Source organism: Medicago sativa, chromosome 5 (assembly GCF_051527215.1).
Source record: "Medicago sativa cultivar Bolivia chromosome 5, Bolivia_mono, whole genome shotgun sequence".
In the NCBI taxonomy this organism is placed as follows: Eukaryota; Viridiplantae; Streptophyta; class Magnoliopsida; order Fabales; family Fabaceae; genus Medicago; species Medicago sativa.
In genome coordinates this window covers 34943802-34949778 of record NC_140753.1, presented here as the reverse complement: position 1 = coordinate 34949778, position 5977 = coordinate 34943802, and the positions used below count along the sequence as shown (strand labels likewise).

At 35.5% G+C, this 5977-nt stretch overlaps 1 long non-coding RNA gene across 3 annotated transcripts; it reads left to right on the top strand.

Moving 5' to 3' along the window:
- The first annotated feature begins 2323 nt into the window (after positions 1 to 2323).
- On the top strand, positions 2324 to 4863 carry LOC146922008 (uncharacterized). 3 transcript variants are annotated; one of them, XR_015012306.1, is made up of 6 exons: positions 2324 to 2868; positions 3468 to 3525; positions 3624 to 3673; positions 3907 to 4034; positions 4133 to 4561; positions 4647 to 4863. It is a non-coding gene; the product is annotated as an uncharacterized LOC146922008 (long non-coding RNA). The 3 variants fall into 3 exon arrangements; XR_015012305.1 differs by having other exon boundaries at positions 3624 to 3682; positions 4167 to 4561; XR_015012304.1 differs by having other exon boundaries at positions 3624 to 3682.
- Positions 4864 to 5977: the final 1114 nt, after the last annotated feature.

The window sequence follows — 5977 nt, the reverse complement described above, 5'->3', positions numbered from 1 at the left end:
AAGAGTCTCTAAAACCAAGAGATATCACCTCTCCTGAAACCTTGGGATCGCACCCAATACAAATAAGAGTTACAATAATTAAATAATACACCAAATGTGTAAATATAACAAATTGAAGCACAAGTACTACAACTCAACTATGTAGTATAAAATAGCTCTCAATAAAATAAATTAGCAAGTGTAAAAATAATGAGAGTGATGAATAATATTTTTGACAATGTTTAGTGCAAATATGAGTTCTGTGTTAATGAGCTACGACAATGCACCTATTTATATGCAAAAACTAGTATGAGGTGCTATTAAAATAATTGTAGCCGTTGGATAATTTATGTGAGAAATAGCCGTTGGAAATCAATTATATGAAACAAAAATTGGTATATGTCAACGGTAATGTTCTCGATTTGGAAGGCACAAAATAGCATTGAAATCAAAGATGCATGCAATATATAAATTCAATTATACCTCTTAGAAAAATAATTACATGCGTATCTATTTTGAAGTGTAGCCATTCCATAATCAATTACATAGTTGACTATGCTAAAAATATTTTTAATGTCCGAAATAATTATGCAATTTGTGAAATAAATTCGGTCTTTTCATGTAAAATTACATTTTAATGAAAATCATTGTGAGTGTGTGATTTATTTTCATAAGAGCTTTTTCTACTACTTACAAATAGTCCTAAAACAAATAAAAATGAAACTCAAGATTAGAAATCTTGAATCTTCTTTTCCGCTTTTTGCATCTTTGTTCTTCTAGGACTTCTTTTGTCAATCATCAAAACCAAAGTATTCCTGTCAAGGCATATATTCACACGTTATGCAATATGTTCGGGTAGTGATGAACTAAGAAGGGGAATGAAAGTAGAGCCTTGACATAGTATGTCAAGAACTAGAAAGTTAAGCAAGAATCCTATATAGGATAAGACGCGAAGTATATTCTCTTCGCATATGATCAAGTATGATATAGCAAGCATGTTAAGCCGTGGATTGATTAGTCAATCTCTCCACTAAGATTAAGTATGTACATGAACAAGTATGAAATTTACCGCTAATCGGATCGATCAAGGTTCCGAGGTAAACATGTAAGCATGAATAGGTTTATCCTACATGAACGTCAAGACCTTGATTAATATATGTAGGTGGCATGTCTCTTGCTATCCACACCAGGGGGATACAAGGGGTTCTCGTAATGAGAACGATTCAAGCCGTAAGGGACCCGCATGTCACTGAGTAAACAAGACGTAGGGGTTCGTGTCTCTTGTTATCCACATCAGGGGGATGCGGGAGGTTCTCGACTCAAGGGGAACGGTTCAAGCCGTAAGGGACCCGCACGACACCGAGGGAGTCCGATGTACGTACATCGGTCATGTAAGGGATTGTTCTCGGGGTTACTCCACCCGGGGCTCTCCGTAAAATGAATCAAGATAATGATTGTTTGTTCAACGCTAACCAAATGAATGAACTTATGTACGACAATGCATGTTATGATTATGTTTATGATTAATCTAAGAGCAAGAGCATGAGATGCTATAAGACAAGTGCAAGTCATGTATAGATCAAGTAAAGAACATGATACCGATGACGATCTTAGGTTTCCCCTAATCGTCCGGTTTAGGATCGTGTCATGATATGTTATGTTATGTTTAGGTCTTGATACGTAGAGCGTATTCTTGGCAATGCGGTTCTAGATTACCCCTTAACCGCCATGACACGTATAGGATGTGAAGCCTATAACAAGCGAGATGAGGGTCTAGCATGCACTACCGTCTAGGAAAGCATGACCACACACGTATAATCAACCGTCAGGTTGTATTGTAGACACGTGGTGACCGTAGGTTTCCCCTGAGGTTACCTATAGCCTAGGATTTAGGGGAACTCACTGAGACATTATGTCTCATCCCAATCCTTATTTGTTTCAGATATCAGGTTGGACGTCAAGGTAGTAACCGGATGAATTATTCTGCAAGAGCTCGTTCGTACCCGCGGTGTGGAGATTATGAATTTCAAGGATGTATTTATTTTAACTAAGACAAGACATGTTGTATTAATATTGTACGAACGCGTTTATTGTATAATATAATCATTCGAAGATTTTATGTTGTAAAATTTTAATGTATCCAGTACTAAATTAACGCACATGCTAGACTTTCTAGATACGTCTAGTATGGGTGTTACATGACATCACATAATAAACTTTCTCCCTTATACTTACTTTCCATGAACTTTCATCCTCTGGCACGATCGACTGATAATATTCTGATACTAACAAGCGGGATATTACAACCGCTCTTGAGCTTGAAATCGTGTTTTTCCGCCTTGACACTACTAGAAATGTTGCAATTAGCCAGGGAATTATGCCAGGAGCAGGAAGCCCTGGTAAATTTGCCAGGAGCATGACCCTCGCATAACCCCTGGCTACATTTGCCAGGAGCAACTTGTCATAACCCCTGGGAAATTGAAAGGGCCCACACATAATGATTCTTTTCTCTCATTTTTCTAGTGGTCACATGGACCACATAACCTTTCCCTTGTCTCTCTCTCTCTCTCGTCAGACTCCCCTTCCCCCTTTTAATTCATTTTTCATTTTTACTCTCTCTCTCTCTCCTCTATTGAAATAAGAACAAAGCCTCCTCCATTAAACCACCACCACCCTCATCTTTCCGGTGCTGTTTCGGCTGCCGTTTTCACCAATCGAACAAAGTAATACCATTTTCTTCATCTCCTCGACGAGAGCTTTCTATTGGTCCAATTAGTTTCACCAAAAGAGAAACTTTTCGCGTCACCCATTTTTCTCCCGCCGCCGTGCTGTCATCAACAGCCACCGCGCCGGAGTTGCAGCTTCATTGTTGTATTCTCTTTTTTCATGGTAAGCCACCTCTTCTTTAACATACTCACTTAATTCTTTAATTTATCTTTTTTGTTGATTGAAGGTCAAACTTTATTCTCCTTGTTTAAGTTGAGAAATCTTTTATTTTGATATAGATTGAACTACCTTGTTGTTAATTTCATCTTCATGCTCAATTTGTACACTTAAAAGCAAAAAGCCTGAATTTGTATTGAACCCTAATTTTCCTCCCTCTTTCAAATACGAATTTTTGCATTAAATTGTGTTGATATTGATCATAAATATTGTTTCAGGTGGTTTTAATTATGTTTTTCTTGTAGAAAGTTCTAAGCCACATTTTCGAAAGAAAACTCTAAACTATTTCTCTGTTGAAGTGTGATTTTTGTAGTAGTGTTGACATAAATGTTATAATTGTTTAAATTCAGTTTGATTGCATTTTTAACCTTCATGTGTATTCTGTTATGTGTTGTCTTCTTCCTCCTCCTTTCATGTAAGTTTCGGTGATCAAAATTGTTTGAATCTGTTCTATGCGTTATCATTTCTCATTTAGCGTAACGGATTTGATGCGGTGAAGTTCGATTTGATTCTGATTGGAGTTACGTTTTTTTGTTGATTTTTAGGTCTGAGTTCAGAGAAATGTTCAAGAAGGATAATCCTAGCAATAAATCTGTTATTGTGGTGTGTTTTGTTATCTAATGTTATTGTTCTTGAGTATTTTTGTGAAATTTGAACGTTGTTTGAGTTTTCTTATGTGATTTTCTGTGAATTTCAATTAGGTTTGGCAAAGCTAGTGGAAAATAATGGAAATCAATGCTTGATGCTGCGAGTAATTTGGGTCTGTTTCACTGGAAATTTTTTATATAAATACTAAATTGTGTTTTTTGATTTTAATATCAATTTATGATTATGTGTTTAGATTTTGATAATTGGTAAGATTTAGAGTAAATTTAGGAAACAATATTGGATGCTTTCTAATTGCAGCAATATATCATCTTGTTCTTCATGTATATGAATTGTATTGAGTTGATGCATGTTCTATGTACATTGTGATAATTATAGGACTCCTTGAACTGTGCAAATGACTTGTTCAATTATCTAGTTCTTTGGAAAACTGTTCTGAAGATATGAAGTTTGTTCGCGTTAATGATGATAAAACTGGTGCGGCATTTGACCTTGTTGTCCCAAAGGTATGACCAGTTGTTACTGCTTGTGTGTGGATTGTTTACAATGTGGCACAGCTTTGTACGTCATTCTTGAGTGTTGAAGTTTTGAAAAATCATTGCAGGTCGAAGTTATTGATACCGTGAAATCGTTCGCAGTTTTAATGCAGGTACTTGTTAATATCTGAAGTCTAGGAATGACATAGGAAGCATTGAAAGATATTTTGTCCAATACGTATAGATTACCCAATTTGTTGCTCTGTGCCAAATGTCAAGAATGCATGGTTTATCTTGTCAGGAAAGTTGGGCCAGATGATTTCAAAGAGCAGGAAGCTGTTCAGATGAGTATTTCTTCTAATTCTTTTTTGAATTGACTCAAATTATATAGTGTGATTTGTGATTTGTAATATATCTTAATGATTGCCAAATAATTATGCAATGATTTCTTATTGTGCTAATTTTTCTTGTAACATTTGAAGGTGGTGGAATCTCTAATATCACTTGATGGAAAATTGAGCAATACAGAATACTTGACAAAATGTATCATTTTAAAGGTATATTTTGAAATCAATGATAGGCCATTTATCATTATAACGCTAGTTGAAACTTAACATTGCTGACTGAATGAATATTGTGCAGGCTTTGGATCAAATCTGTCAATGCCCAAAAGTGAGTGTTGACAAATTTATAGATAAAATTATGCCAATGTTGATTGCATGCGCTCAGCCGCTTCTTGACTTAACAGGCGAGGAGACCAATGATGATAGGTTTGCCATTATATTTTAATGACACTAAAAGAGATACAACTTTCATCATTGTGCAAGCTCTGACTCAAGTGCTGAAGACGGTATTTGGTTATCGTTTTTACTTCTTAATTTATCAGTTTATACATGTAGGAAACTGATTTCTTGCCAATGTGAAACACATGCAAGAAACTGATAGGGATTTGTCTACATTAATATTGAGGTTAATTGTTTCAGTACTATCAAGATTCAGGATTCTACACCACTGATTAATAATATTTGATTAATAATATTTGCAGTTCTAATTTTTTTTGAGTTTTACTTGAACTCAACATTAAATTTTCACCCCTTTCTCCACACTTTTCATGCTATACTTTTGCTTGAAATTTTCACCTAATGGGTTAAAATTGATTCTTGGATGCACAAATGATTTTCTAAAACATAGCATTCTGTTGCACAAATCTCTCTCTAAAACATAGCATTTGGCCAACTGTTTAATTATTTTTCGAAAAAAAATTAAAACTTTTTTTAAAATTATTTTAATTATTAAATTTTAATAATTTAATTTTTTAAACAAATAAAAAACATTTTTTTAAAAAAAAAAATTCGTACACAATTTGCCAGGGGTTAACCCCTCGCAATGTCCCTGGCATGTTTTGAAGATGACTGATGTGATGTCTGCAAAAGCCTGCATTGACCAGAATGTGTCATAAAAGCCTGCAATCATGCAGACACAATTTGCCAGGGGTTGTGCCAGGGCCTATGCCAGGAGCGCATTTTGCCAGGAGCTAAACCCCTGGCAGGACAATTTGCGATGAGCAGATTTGCTGGTGATTCTGCTCCTGGCAAAACCCCTGGCAAACGTCCAATTGCCAAGGCTTTTAGCATTTTACCAGGGCTTCTGCCCCTGGCAAAATGCAACATTTCTTGTAGTGTGAATGCCTGAGTTCGACGCGATTGCACTCTCAGCCTTGCTCTGTCGAATTTTTGACTATGCGCGCTAGGATTGCCATCTTGTCGAAATCCTCAAATTGAAATGAGAAAATCTTCAATTCCTGCAAAGTTAAAGGTCAAACAAATGTTGACCATATTAAATGAGTCTGTCGAAATTACATGTTGCAATGTTAAGATTTACATATGTTTGATTTAATAGGAGTATATGTCTTGAAAAGAAGGTGCTACTATACGTCTTTATTTTAATATTTTTTAAACTAGGAGAAATAAAGA